Source organism: Lycium barbarum, chromosome 1 (genome assembly GCF_019175385.1).
Source record: "Lycium barbarum isolate Lr01 chromosome 1, ASM1917538v2, whole genome shotgun sequence".
Classification (NCBI taxonomy): Eukaryota; Viridiplantae; Streptophyta; class Magnoliopsida; order Solanales; family Solanaceae; genus Lycium; species Lycium barbarum.
In genome coordinates, this window is record NC_083337.1 from 117,583,084 (window position 1) to 117,598,933 (window position 15,850).

Genomic DNA, 15,850 nt, shown 5'->3' on the forward strand with positions numbered 1-15,850 from the left:
GTGTTGGGTTGGGTGCCATGTTGATGCAGGAGGGTAGAGTCATTACTTATGCTTCCCGTTAGTTGAAGATCCATGAGAAGAACTACCCTACTCATAATTTGGAGTTATTAGCAGTAGTCTTCGGTTTGAAGATTTGGAGGCACTGTATGTATGGAGTCTATTGTGAGGTGTTCACCGATCACTGCAGTCTTCAACTCGTGTTCAGTCAGAGAGATCTAAATTCCAGGCAGCGTAGGTGGATAGAACTTCTGAAGGACAATGACATCACCGTTCTCTATCATCCGGGAAAGGCTAATGTTGTAGCTGATGCCCTGAGTCACAAGGCAGTGAGTATGGGTAGCATAGCTCGATTAGTTTCTTTTGAGCATCCGTTATCCATGGAGGTTCAGACTCTGGCTAACAGTTTTATATGCATTGATATCTTAGTTCCGGGCAGAGTCTTAGCTTGTGTTGAGGTGAGGTTATCCCTCTTGGAGCAGATTATGGCCCAGCAGTTTGAGGATGCCCAGTTGTGTAAGATTTGTGATAAGGTTCTGAGAAGTGAGGCCAAGAAGGCCATGCTTGATAGTGAGGGCATTCTGAGGATCAAGGGACGCTTGTGCGTTTCTCGTGTTGGTGATTTGATTCATTTTATTTGGGAGGAGGCCCATAGCTTCAGATATTCTATTCATCCAGGTGCTACAAAGATGTATAGAGATTTGAGGCAGCACTTCGGGCGGGGGAGGATGAAGAGAGATATTGTAGATTTTGGGGCCAAGTGTGGGAATTGTCAGCAAGTTAAGTATGAGCACCATAGACCTGGTGGGGTTCTTCAGAGGATCCCCATTCCCGAGTGGAAGTAGGAGAGAATTGCTATGGGTTTTGTGGTGGGTCTTCTGAAGACCCTGGGAAGTTTGACCCAGTTTGGGTTATTATTGACTGGTTGGCTAAGTCCGCTCATTTAATTCCCGTTTAGGTTACTGACACTGTAGAGAAGTTAGATAGGATTTACATTCGTGGTATTGTACGATTACACGGGGTCCCTATTTCCATTATTTTGGATCGAGGTCCCCAATTTACTTCTAATTTCTGGAAGGCTTTTTAGATAGAGTTGGGTACTCAGTTGGACCTTAGTACAACTTTTCATCTCCAGACTAATGGTTAGTCCAAGAAGACTATTCAGGTGCTCGAGGATATGTTGAGAGCATAAGTCATTAATTTTGGTTGTCATTGGGACCAGTTCTTGCCCCTAACGGAGTTTGCATACAACAATAGCTACCATTCGAGTATTGATATGCGTCGTTCGAGGCTTTGTATGGTAGGAGATGTTCTCCTATTGGGTGGTTTGATGCGTTTGAGGTTCGCCCGTGGGGCACAGATTTTTTGAGAGAGTCCATGGATAGGGTGAAGCTTATTCAGGAAAAGCTTCTAGCAGCTTAGAGTCGACAGAAGATGTATGCTGACCGGAAGGTTCGGGACTTAGAGTTTGGGGTGGGCGAGCAAGTGCTTCTAAAGATCTTACACATGAAGGGTCTTCTGTTTTGGGAAGAGGAGCAAGTTGAGCCCGAGGTACCTTTGCCCATTTAAGGTTCTCCGTAGAGTTGGAGATATTGCTTATGAGTTGGCGTTGCCACCGGGCCTGTCAGGTGTTCATCCGATTTTCCATGTAACTATGCTGAAGAAGTATCATTCTGATGGTTCCTATATATTCATTGGGATTCTGTGCTGTTGATGAGAATCTGTCTTATGAAGAGGAGCCTGTAGCGATTCTGGATAGGTAGGTTAGGAAGCTGAGGTCAAAAGAGATTGGGTTGAGAGGTCTCCGTCTCCAGAGCCTGAGGATCCTGCGGTAGGGTAGCAACGTGAGAGGTCTCCGTCTCCAGAGCCTGAGGCTCAACAGGTTCAAGACCAGTCTGCCGAGGATGATGTGGCCCCAGCATGGACACAACCCGATATTACTTCTGATCAGACTATGCAGGATACTATGGCCAGAGTCATACTTCATATAGATGACCAGCATGCTGCCGCTAGTGTTACTACTCCTGGCGGAGGTTCGCAGACTAAAGTTGTGGCGCAGACCCCTAAGCCGAGACCTACTCAGGTAGCACACCCCACTGCAGTTATGGCTCCCCGTATTGATGCGGTGCCAGCCCCGGGTGATGTTCTTAAGCCCATGGAGGGAGTTGTTATGACCGTGTCTGACCAGGATCTTGTTGGGAGGTTTAGAAAGTTGAAGCCGCCGAGATTTTTCGGGTACTTCTTCTGAGGATGCTTATGAGCTCATCTTGGATATGCATGAGTTGCTACATAGGATGGGGATTGTAAAGACCCATGGAGTTGACTATGTATCCTACCAGTTTCGCGGCGACGCGAAGACTTAGTGGAGGTATTTTATGGCTTGCATACCTGAGGGTTCTCCTCCACCGACTTGGACACAGTTCTATCGGGCCTTCCTTGATAAGTACGTGCCCCGGCCCCTGAAAGAGGTATGTAGGGAAGAGTTTCTACATTTTCAGCAGAGGGGTTTTCTTTGGAGGCCTATGTGACTCGCTACCTATATCTGGCCCGTTATTCAGCTCCCCTGATCCCTACCGAGCCTGACCGGATTTGACGCTTTGTTAGTGAGCTTGTTGGTTCTCTTCAGATGGAGGCTATGGGGGCTTCTTTCCAATCCATCATTGAGCATGCTTCTTCAGTTGAGGCCATTAGGGCCTGTGCATTTGGAGGAGGTAGTGACAAGAGGCAGCGTCATATTGGGAGTTATGGTTGTTCTAGTTCGAGGGGCACCGGTCAATCTTCTAGGCCATATCAGCCATATTTCGGCCACCCTATGTGTCACACCCCGACCTCGCTGGGGTGTGATGGGCACCCGACCCTTACTTAGGGCCGAGCGAACCCTCAGACTCTCGCTGCACATAAAATCACATCAACTTTTTTTTCTTTAAAACAAATAATAAAGTACATAGCAAAACTTTTCTTTCAGAAATATTCTTTCTCGTGGCTTTCAAGCCGAACAAATTTGTGATCATACAAAATTCATTACGTACACAGACCGACAACCAATACCCACGACACTGTCTGCAAAGTCTCTAATAAGATCCCAAAAGTATAACATACAGAATCTGACTCGGCAGCACTCCGGGAACAAATGGAGCTTGCCATCTGCACTGGAACATCTTCCATCTGTCCTCAACTCAACTGGGAGTACCTGCGCGGCATGAAACGCAGCCCCCGAAGAACAGGGGGTCAGTACGGAAATGTACCGAGTATGTAAAGCGGAAATATAACAATATAAGCAAAACCGAGCCAGAAGTATAGAAATAGAACAGGTAGTATCAGCTCCAATTCCGAAATGGAAATACAGAGTGTATGGCCAGGACCACGATATATATCATAAGCACGGGGTGTAGCTGTCTGAATCGTGATATGAAACAGAGGTACAAAGCCTAACTGGCAGGATCATCGTGCGGATCGGGGCACAGAGTGCGACTGACATACCCGCAACCGAAGATAGGGGTGTAGAACTATAGCCGACTGAGGCATAGTCCGGTTCAATCATGCAGAAGCAACACCAACAGAATCATTCTCCGAATCCGCTGTCCAGAAATGTAACAGGCAGAACCATGCATGCAGAATCATAAACTTACACAAGCACAGGTAGTATACATTTACCTCAGGTTTCGGCCCTTTAGTGAGGGGCGCAATGGACAGTGCACTGGGGTGTGCACGAATAACCAGGTCGCCACAGGGTCGCCTCTAGTGCACAAGTCATACCCAAGAGGTTCCAGCAGGCAAATACGGCAGTTAGAATGTCAAAATGCTTTACTTTCTTTTGAAAAACATTTTTGTTTCACACATATAAAGGAATCAACGCACAATTTCCGCGGCCATAAGTCCAGCGGTCTCTACCACGCATACCGCGGCCAAGTACCCAGCGGTCACTATCACACGTACCGCGGCCAAGGGTCCAGCGGTTATAATCACACATACCGCGACCAAAAGTCCAGCAGTTACAATCACACATTTGACATACCGCGGTCAAGGGTCCAGCGGTCTATGTCAGGCACAATCACAAGTGCGGAAGACGCGGTCAAGGGTCCAGCAGTCAATGCACACGTCCGGCATGACGCGGTCAAGGGTCCAGCTGTCAATGTCGGACACGCCGCGGTCGAGGGTCCAGCGGCCAATATTACATATGCGCATATTCACATAACCGGCCCGGGACTCGGTAAAACAGAAAACAACCATACAGAATGACAAATTATCACTTTCCCAACATAATCACACACGCCAAGATCATACATCACACAAGATTCAGGTATACCAAAATCGTATATCAGTAAGTACGGGAGGTAAGTAGTTTATCCAAAATATCAGGGTAATATTTTCAAAACGTTTTAGATGTCAAAAAAAATATTTTATAAAGCTCATAAAGGTGGTCATAGCACCTATCGTATAGTAAACAACATAATAACCAGGAGCTACCTGCGAGCTCCGGACACGAGTACATTGGCTAAAGCCATACAGAATTTATATCAGGGTTTCTGTCCCCGTAATTGTTTCCATGAACATTAAATCAATTCAGGTTCGTTAAAATAACTCCCGTTTAGTAGTCGGAACAATAACTATAAGTTTTCTCGACTTATCGTATGGGAATAAGACAGACAGAACAATAAGAGAGGCATCGGGGAATAGCGGGCCCACCTCGGGCCAAGTCGAGGCGGCGGACAAGAATCACGCCCATTAGACTCTACGGAGTCATCCAGGAAGGTTTCATAGTGATCGGGTTACATTTGTACAAGTTATGGAGGTTTAACCACTTTTCTAGCAAAATGCGCCTTTTGAAATTCAATTGAATTGAATGAATAATACCAAAAATCAATCTCGAGTTTCTATGAGCAGAATCGCCCCCGAGGCTCTGATCTTGACCTAGTACATCTAGGACATGCCAAATAACAAAGGGGAAGACTTTACATACCTCGATTGCGCCTTACGCTCGCTTGGCTTCAATTCCAATTTCGTCCAGAATCTACAAATGGTCATGTTTACCAATTGTCAATTTCAAGCTTTTCGAGAATCTAAGCTTAATCACATAATTGCCTACCGAAATTTCGGCAGCATTTCCCCTATATATATGACATCCCCGAGACTTAGCTCGGCTTAATATATCAACACAGCAACCCAACAACAACATCACTAACAACAACAAGCATTACAAAACACATAGTGTGGCATAACTAGCCTTGTTTTCCACATGGTCCAACAACTTCCACTTCAACTTCACAAACCCAAACTAGTATCAACATTTCCATATTCATCATTAATCAAGACCATTACAATGTGATTTGGAAGTATTTCATATCATTTCTATACAATATTCACATGATATACAAAATATACAAATTTTCCACCAAACCATAATCCATCCAAAACTTCAAATCTTCAACATACATATTCATAACATATTTCCACCTTCCAATTTCATCAACCATAATCATAATTCACATCTTAACAACTTCATTTCCATAATATCATAAAATCATATTAAAATGACATAATATTCTACAATCAATTTCAATGCCAACAGACGAATTTATATCGCTATATTCCCGTTCTATTCCGTTGAAACTTTAAATAAACTTGTTAGCAATGAAAAAGAGCCTTAATCATACCTTAAGTGCACAGCTACCACGTTCACCCTCTTATTTTTAGTTGATTTTTAGCTCAAATCGAAGGCAACGCGACGTAGAACACTTGTCTCTTCATGGGCTTCGGGATTCGGGGCTCAGATTTTGATCAAACTTTATTTATCTCTCTAAGTCTTTCCTCCCTCTCTCTCTATTGAATTTTCTGGATCTTTTCTGATCTGAAAATGTGGAGGAGCAGGCTGAAACTGTCACGACCCAGCCCCGTGGGCCGCGACTGGCACCCTACCTGGGTACCCAGACCAAATCACATATTCATTTACCAAATCCGAACGTATTTCAGAATTTCATAAAAGTCATATCAACATAGGTTATATCAAAATATGTCTTAAGCGGTTGCACAAATCAAAATGTCATATCGAATCCAAACGGAGCGGCGGAATAGACATCGCCAGTCATAAGTGCAAATATAAGCATAAGGGCCATTTAGGGCCATCATCACAAACTAACCGCTGTAAGACCAGAAAACAAAATCAAACAAACATACATAGGACCCTCGCCCCACATATATGACTACAGGCCTCTACGAATTCAAAACAAAGACATATGGCGAGACAGGGCCCTGCCGTACCCAAATAGTCAAATGTACAGAATATATACATAGCAAAAGAAGACTATACCAAAAGTGGACTCCGAGTCAAGAAGGAGTACTCCGAAAGAGCAGAGAGTGAAGCCTACAGTGGAGGATCACCAATATCTGTACCTGCGGGCATGAAACGCAGCCCCCGAAGAAAGGGGGTCAGTACGAAATATGTACTGAGTATGTAAAGCACGAAGTACAGAAATATGAGCCAAAACTGAAAGCAAACCAGATATCAAAAGGGAAGTACCAATCAGTATGTCAAAATCCGTATCAAATCATATACATATACATAATGCAAACGAAATCATGCAAACGCTCGAGAACGTGGTCGCCACTCCGACGCTGGCGCCACACACAACATAACACCAGAAGGTTTCGAATCTCCGTACATCCCCGAACACAAACATAAGTGAGCGTATCGCATCACTAGCCATATCACAGCATAACTCCAAACGGAACCCGGCCCTATGGCGAGGCCTCGGGAACCGTAACACAGCATACGACCGAATTATCATAGGGCACACGAACCGTAACCGGCCCGGGAGCCGGTGAACGAAGTCAAAATAAGGCACGAGCGGAGTCGTGAGCAAACAAATGCAATTTATATTTCAAAATAGCCTTTCAAAACTTAATAATCTCATAAGTCATTTCATAAACCAAAATAGTCGAATGATTAGTTCATACGAAAGTTTATCTCACAAATTGTTTCCAAAGTGGTACGTATGGCTCAAACGAAACTTACATATCATAATAGTCAAAACATATTTCATAGAGGGAAGCTTCAAGGTTGAAGATCTCATATCGAAGTTCATCCAAAAAGGGAGCCCAATAGGACAAATAGGGCGTCTCGGGGTTAGCGGGCCCACCTCGAGTCAAATTGAGGTGGCGAACATAATTTACGAACATTTAAAGGCCAAAAGATCATACATAATGATTTCAAAGTGACCCGATCACATTTCGATAGGTTTCGGACATTTGAGTGCATTCTAGCCAAAACAGAGCCTTTAGGCTTCAATTGAATTGAATGAATAGTAGTCGTTTTGTAGATCGGGTTTCGAGGAGCAGAAATGCTCCGGAGGTTCCAATATTCACCTAACATACTAGAACATGCCAAACGAAGAAGTGGGAAGCTTTTCATACCTTATGGACGTCTTATGCTTTCCTTAAAATCAAATCCCGTTTCGTCCAGAATCTGTAAATGGTCAAAGTTACCAATTAGAGATTCTTAGGCTTAAGATTTCCATTAACTTGATTTTTGTCTACCGAAATTTCGGCAGCATTTCCCCTATATATCTAACACCCCCGAGACTTAGCTCGGCTCAAAATACACCAACAACAACAACCCAAACATCATCAAACAACATAAACCACAATCAAATCATTCTAGCTTCAAAGTTCTACCTTACTACACAAGTTGGCAACTTTCATTCAAACTTCACAATTCCAAACTTATGTCCACATTATTATATTCATTCACCCATTCAAGGCTATTCAAACACGACCCAATTATACTCCAAACAATACACAAAATTTCCCGAAGTTCGTTACTTTCCATATTTCATCCAAAGCATCAAAATTACGACAAACGTTCTAACTTTCATCGTTTCATTCCGAATTCATTAACATCAACCATAAGTCACATTTAACGTCTTTAGTATCAAAGATATACAATGATATACGCAAATATACAAAAGGTATACACTTTCCCGTAATGATCCGAAATCCTTTTCCAACGCCAATTCAATTCCTTAAACGTTCATTTACGACATAAAGGCCGCAACGACACATTGAACAAACTAAACAAGATCAAACTCACACTTCTTTCTCCTTCTTAGGGCTCACGACCACTATGCAAAACACACACACACACACACGGCTTCATTCACACATCAAAGTTACGGGATTCTCGTCTATTATTAATCCTTAACATATTCATACCAATTCCATAACATTAAAGTAACAAAATTCTTACCTTTTCTTGAAAATCCGACTTGTCGCAAACGTGATTCTTCCTCCAAATAAATTGTATCACGTTGAAGAGCGTCTTGCGCTTGCTATAACTACAACAAGGACACGATTTTTAGGACTAAAACAAGGCTAGAATTTTTTTCTTTCTCCCCCTTAAAGGGTTCGGCCGAGAGCTTCAAATGGGTGTTCTTCAATTTTTTTTTTTGTTTTGTTTGGTTTCTTGATAATTCCAAAGAGGATGTGGATATATATTGATTAAGGGTCATGTGATAATCACATGACCACTTAAAATGGTTCTTGGGCCATGCCATGGCCGGCTACCCTATTGGACTTGGGCCTCAATTTTGTGTTCTAATTTCTTGGCCCAATTCATTAAAAGTCCTGTTTTGTAATTCCCGAAACTAATTTCCGAAATTCTAAATTTACCCTCGGCCTTCCCCGATGTCTTAACATTAATGATTTCATAACCAACATAGTCATATCCACTAAAATTAAAATATTTCCTCATACACACAAGTCTTGATTATTTCTCGATTTCCAATTATACGAAAACACGGAACATAACAGAAACCTCCCTTAAATAACAAGGAAATGGGCCTGACCCGGATTGGAATCGGGTTGGGCCCATTTCACTGCCCAGCTTGACCTTTCCGCCTTAAAATGTTCATATCTCCTTATCCCGATGTCACCTATAGGCCCACGACCTACCGTTGGAAAGCTATTTCAATTATCTACAACTTTTATTTCTGGGCGTTTTCCAAAATTCCAGACTTATAATGCCGTTTTTGCCCCTCCAAGTCAGGTCATCCGAAAACGTTTTCTTAAAAAAATTCGTTTGGAGGGCTTCCACTTTGATTTGGCCCCAAGGACCTTCACAAGTTGTGTTTTACTTTACATATGCGATTCATATAACTTGTCACGTGTCCCAAAAAAATATTGACGTGTGGGCCCCACCTCAGTTAATAATCTGACGTTCAAAAATACGGGATATAACACTATGCACTCAGCCTTATAGGCTTATTCTAGTGGGCTATCTAGACAGAGGGTCTCCGAGAGCTCGTCATCGCGACCGGTTGACAGGATTACTCTAGCTTTGTCTTTAGTTTCAATTCATCAGACTCCGGCTTCTAAAGGTTTCATTTTGTGTGGAGCGATTGGTTATTTTGCTCGATATTGTTCATGACTGTTATATCCCGTATTTTCATGTGTTGGAAAGCGTGCGAGTTAAATGATATTAGTAACGAAAATGAGTTTATCCTCCCAAGCTTATGGGTGGTTGTAGTGATGGTACAAATGTGTTATAATATTTGAAGATAAACAAATATAAGAAAATAAGTTTTGCCGAGGTTCGAAATTTATTTGATGAAATACGGTCCAAGCTATAATATCCCGTATTTTTGGACTAGAAAATTTAATCGTCCAATATGAGCAAAATTACCCGAGCCCGGAGAATTCGATCATATTCAAGGATGAAGATCAAGAGCTCGGTGTACAAAGAGTTTGAGGTCCCGAAATAATTTAAGACTTAACAAGTGTGACCACGGTGATTGAGAATAATATTTTATGTATATCAAGAGGGACTATGGACTAGCGCTATGCCACATAATCATGATAATGAGTATATGAAGAGTGTTAAAAATAATTTATTACTTAAGTGAATCGTAGTCAAGGAATTAACTATGTGTGTAATTGGTTTAACGAGGGATTGTAGTGGAAGACAAAAAAAAATTAAAATTAATTGGGATCATTGGATAACTATTAGGTGGATATGGTCCACGTGTATAAACAATAAATTGGCAGCAAATATTTTAGATGTAGGACATTGGGTATTGTAGCAAAAGTTAGTGATAAGTACTAAGAAAAGTTTGGCCATGAAGGAACACGTGTCTTGCAAGACCCTTTTAAGCTCTTATTACTTCACTTTATTTGTTATTTTACATAAGAGAATGAAAGCAGCAACACAATTTTATCATTGTGAGCACTAACGTTTGCTTCATTTTGACGGAGATGAACAACAATTTTTCTCTTCAACCAAAAAAATACTAGATTTCAGTATTGGGGAAAATACAAATAATTACAAAGAGGTTATATAAATGTTGGTTTCCTCCGGATTCTAGCAAATTTGGGTTTTCTTCAAAGTAAAGTAAAGTGGAAGAAGATCATTTTTTGGTATATAAGGTAAGAATTATCCTCTTCTAGGTATATTTAAATTCATTAAAGTCATAGCTAAATCATGAGATGGGAAATACGAATATTTTACCGTAAATTGTATTTGATGTTGTTATTGGCCCATGGGCTGTTTGTTGGACTGTTTTGTGGGTTATGTAAACATAGTTATGGACGGAAATTATGTTATATGACATGATTATGATAACACACATATGAAGTGTTCTTAAAATGATAATTATTTAAGTGAATTGAGATAAAAAAAAAAATTAAGGTTGTTGGGTAATTAATACGTGGACATGCCCATGTATTTTATGGATAAGTGGCAGCAAGTTAATCTTTTTGCATGACATAAAATGATAATGTTGTTGTGTCATATTTAAGAGATGTGTATTAAAATGAATTAATACCTAGTTACACGTGTAAAGTGGGGGGAGTGTATCTAAAGGTTTTGCTTTAATTTGCTGGACGTTTTTGGTATATAAAAATTGGAAGTGAACATGTTGCCTTGTATTCTTAGACCTCCTTACTTCAGATTTTTAACCAAAAAAAAGTGTGCAGCAACTTCCATTTTGATCTTCTCTGCTTTAGCAAAAAATTGTCTTAAGACAAAGTAGCAACAATGTTTCTTTCCAGTATAGTAGCAACATTTTTCTATTTTAAGAGAACCAACTTTTACTTCGTGATGAAGCAAAGTCACGGGAAGTTTGACAGAGACCAGCAAAGGTACAATCTGTCATCTAAAATCTTTTATGAGCTCAAATCAGCGTCCAAGGTATGTCTTTGATGAGAACTTACGAATTGACGATCAGAAGCCGGATATGCATTATTATTGTTTGTTGGACTATTTTGGAGTACGGTGTATGGTATTCTATGGATTGAATTGGTAAATTTGATATGATTGTAGTTCTCGTGATGTATCAAGCGTAGAAATCATGTAAATGTGTTACGGATATATTGGACTTGTTATTGTAATTAGGAAAGCAGATGGGGATTTGTTGTTTCCTAAGTTAATGAGCTTGTAGCTTGTTATTGTTCACTGAGATTGTTGGCTGCCTCATAGATGTTAATATGTCTAAATGTAAGCTTGGGAAGGTAAAGGAAAATAGAGGTGATGCTATTCAAGTTTGGTTAAAATGTGTTTAACGTCCATAAGCTGTCGATAAGAGCTATCGTGACGTTAGTATCATGTTCGTTGCTGCTGTAGATTCCACTTGGAGGGAGACTCAGCTCGTGAGCCTATGAAAAGAGTTGGTATAAGGTATGTAAAGCCTACCTTTCTTTCTTTTGGCATGTCCTAGTCGTAATAGGCTATGATACGCGTCTTGGGGAAAACTCCATCCTTAGAAATCCGAGCATAGTTTTGATCCTTATTCGATTCAATGCAAGTGAGTTGTGAACTCTATGCTTTGATGAAAAATAACTTAAACACTTTTATTTTTAAAAGAGCTTTGTGCCATAAAACGTCCGTAACTTTTACAAATAGAATCGGATTACCTTGAAAGGTTCGTGGCCGGCTCCATAAGGCCTAATGTCCGTAATTTACGTACGCCACCTCGACTTGACCCGAGGTGGGCCCACAATTTCCGAAACCTTCTTGTATTGTTCTATTTGACCTATTTTCGTACTATGATTAAAAGAAAACTTTTGGTTATTGTTCCGACTACTAAACGATAGTTGTTTTAACTATTCCCAGATTTTTCTGATTTGTTCCGTTTGACTTATTTTGAAGTGGAATTCAAAGGAAACTCTTGGCTACTTTTCTAACTACTATACGACAGTTGTTTTGAAGTATTTCGTAAGTCCCACAACGTATTTTGAAACATGAAAACGATTTCAGGAAACTTATTTTGACATAAACCATTGCGACATTCGTAAGGCATACGCTATGATTACCGTTTAGTTTCTTGATATGGTTTGTCATCTGAATTATGCTATTGAGTCTCCGTAAATGTGTTATATTTTATATTGCATTAGTTTCTCACTACTCCATTCGTGGATGCCTCAATGTTTCCTTCACTGAGCCCGGGCCAGGATATGTTATCACGCGTATTCCACTGCATTGTTCGCCGCGCCTCGATGTGAGGGGGCAGGTATACATGTACATGGGTTGTGGAGTATGCTGTGCCATGTACACATATTCTGATATATGATGATATGATATGATATGGCCATCTGATGTGTTTGACATGTGCATATTCTGATATGATATGTTACGGAGTTATTCCCTACTCTGGAGTTATGCTGTGTTGTGGCGCCAGTGTCGGGGTGGCGACCACGTTCTGTTCACCGAGTCCCTTGGTGGGGGCCGGATATGATATGGCATATGTTTTTGCATACACTCTTTATGTTCTGGAAATATGCATCTGATAATCTGGATATTATACTCATTTTCTGTACGTTCTGTTCCGATTATGATTTTGTTCCGTAATGGGACCAGATATGACATATGTTTTCTGTATGCACTATTTATGCTTTATAATCAGCATTTTGCTATTCTGGATATTCCGTTCATTTTCTGTACCTTCTGCTTCGATTATGACTTTGTTTACTACGTTCCGTGCTTTACATATTCAGTACATTTTTCGTACTGACCCCCTTTCTTCGGGGGCTGCGTTTCATGCCACGCAGGTACAGACGATCGATTTGCTGATCCGCCCGCTTAGGATCCTATTCCGCTGTCTTGGAGTGCTCTTTTGTCCGGAGCCTATATTTTGGTACAGTCCTTTGCTATTGTATATATGTACGCTATTCAGGGGCATGACGGGGCCCTGTCCCGTCTTATGATTCTGTTATGATCTGTAGAGGTCTGTAGACATACATGTGGGTTCTGTATATGTTTTGGGTGATATGATATGTGATAGCCTCATCGGCTTCCACGTGCTATATTTGTTCACCTGTGATAGTGAGTGACGCCATTTGACCTCTATATTTATATATATTCTGCTAATATAATGGTTTGGGTTATTGGGTACGTTTGGGTGTCCAGCACGGACACTAGTCGCGGCCTACGGGGTTGGGTCGTGACAATGACCCAGACAGGGTCATCAGTTTTAGAGGACTCTGGCACCTTTTGGTAGCCGAGGTAGTGTTCTTTCAAGAGTTGGATCTCAGTCTAGAAGTGGTGGGGCCCAGTGTTACTCCTTCCTAGGTAGACCCGAGGCAGAGGCATCAGATGCTGTTATTTCAGGTACAGTTTCTGTCCGACATAGAGCAACATCTGTGTTATTTGATCCTGGATTCACTTATTCATATGTGCCTGGATATCATGTTGTGTGATTGGGATTGCGCTGTGATAGCTTAGTTTTACCTATTCGTGTATCTACTCCGGTTGGAAATTCTGTCATGGTGATTGAATTTATCGGTCGTGTTTGGTTACTTTTATGGGTTATGACACTTGGGATTCTGCGATACGCGGAATGTAGATAGTTTTCAGTTTAGATTTGAGTAAGTTAGGGGAAGGTATTATGAATAGAGTGTGTGGCCTATTATCATCCTTGAGGGTGATTGTTGCATAGCTTAGAGAGGGAAGTCTACGAAAATGGACTAGTGATATGTGGAAAATTTCGTGAGATTCATGATTGACAGTTAGTGATAAGCATAGTTCAGTGAACTGACATGTTGGGCTTTATAAGAAGTAGCTTGGTGGTACACCATTGGATGAGTTCGTAACATTCTACAGTAGATGAGTTAGCATGATTTAAGAGGAAGATTGTGGAATCCCTACCATGTGAGGACTAGAGTTATATTTCGAGATGCAACTATATTTGTGGTAGGTATTATATTAAGTAATCATGGGTGGTCAGTATGAGTAAGCGCTTTTAGCTGTTAGAGACTAGAGAGTAGTTGTATAAGGTTTAGAGCGACAGTTGTAAGATTGGATACTCCCAGAATTGTTTTGGGCATATCAAAATGTTACAACGAGATACTCTATGGTTATAAGGATACTATATGAGGCTTCATATTTTGCATCGAAAAGGTTGGGATTATATCAGATTTGCGTATCGAGTAAAGGTTGGGAAACACAAAGATTGATCATACGGTATAGTTCCTCGGCACCAAGTTGATAACTTGTATAGTATTCAACCTGTGGAGTCGAGAGTGACGGACATGATTTGTTATGCGTGGTATGACTGTGATTGGTTTCGAAAGTCGGAGGCAGATGTGATGACTATTGGTGATATTCGAGAGTTGTGCATTCATTCAGGGTCATCCTTGTAAGAGCTAAGTTTAATGGACTATGATTATATTCCAGGAAGATATTTAAGGATTCGATGCGTTTCGGCTCAGATTTGGGGTATGGCAGATCTACCGAGCTTTGTCAGGGTTTCCTAGTGGATTTGTTTATGTTCCCTGAGACCAGTTACTTAGACGGAATAATGGTGTACAATGAGCTTAGTACGGATTTTAGGAGGGACTGTTGTGCAAGAGGCCCATATAGTGATTAGTTGGGTTCCAACGGACTTTACTTGGCGAGGTAGCCAGTGTCATGTTTCCGGTGTTGTGATTTGAAGGTTTAAGAAGCCTTAGAACTAGCCAAGTTGGCTATCAGTAAGATCAGTTTGGGTGGGATTGCTTAGGGATCTCAGATGAATCAAGGATTCCTTCTGATGAGAGTAAGTTATGGTTTCAGAGTTTTGGTATGTGTGTTCATGTGTTTCTAAGGAATCGTGGTACGAGAAACAACTTTAGTAAGTGCGAAAGAAAGGTTAGCGGAATCAGAACATGTTCCCCGTTCTCTCTCTTGTCGCTCGAGGATGAGTAATTATTTAATTGGTATTTGATGTAACGATCCGTTTGGTCATTACTGCAGTTCTGACCCTTTTGACCCGAGGGGACCTTTGATGTCTAGATTTGATTCGGGCGACTTTTTGTGAATTATGGGCTTTAAGCAAAAAAGAGTGACTCAAAGTTGACTTTTGGGTAAACGGACATTTTTTAGAAATCTGTCAATTCTGAGAGATTCGGATGGTCATTTAGAACTTATGTGTTTATTTGGTTCGGTTCCCAATGCACTCAGATGCACTTTAGGGACTTGGGTTAGGAAATTAGAATTGAGGTATCGGGGGTTGACTCGATCAATGAGACCTCCGTTGGGAATTCCGAGGCTATGAGCGTGTTCATAGCATATTTTCATGTGTGCCTGTCTATGTGGTTTGAGAGAAAATGGCCTCGAGAATTCTAGTTGAAGTGTGAAAACTTGGGAAGTTTCTGGTATCTGGTGCCCGCTTTGGCAGCACCAGCACCGCGGCAGCGGTACCGCTGAAGCAGTCACCCAGCAGCTCGAGTTGTCCTTGCCATTTGAACATCACCGTTGTAGCGGTCATCGCACTGCTGGAGTGGCCTTAGTGTCGGGGAAGCGAGTGACGGGTAGTGAGTTTATTAAATAAGGTATTAAAAGCCCTCAGTCTATCATTTAATACCATTCCGAAATTTATGCTCTTGGGAA

The 15,850-nt window shown here is 41.3% G+C and overlaps 1 long non-coding RNA gene across 1 annotated transcript; it reads left to right on the forward strand.

Moving 5' to 3' along the window:
• The first annotated feature begins 9,467 nt into the window (after nt 1-9,467).
• Nucleotides 9,468-13,250, forward strand: LOC132637105 (uncharacterized). Its single transcript, XR_009581531.1, has 3 exons — nt 9,468-10,413; nt 11,609-11,662; nt 13,033-13,250. It is a non-coding gene; the product is annotated as an uncharacterized LOC132637105 (long non-coding RNA).
• Nucleotides 13,251-15,850: the final 2,600 nt, after the last annotated feature.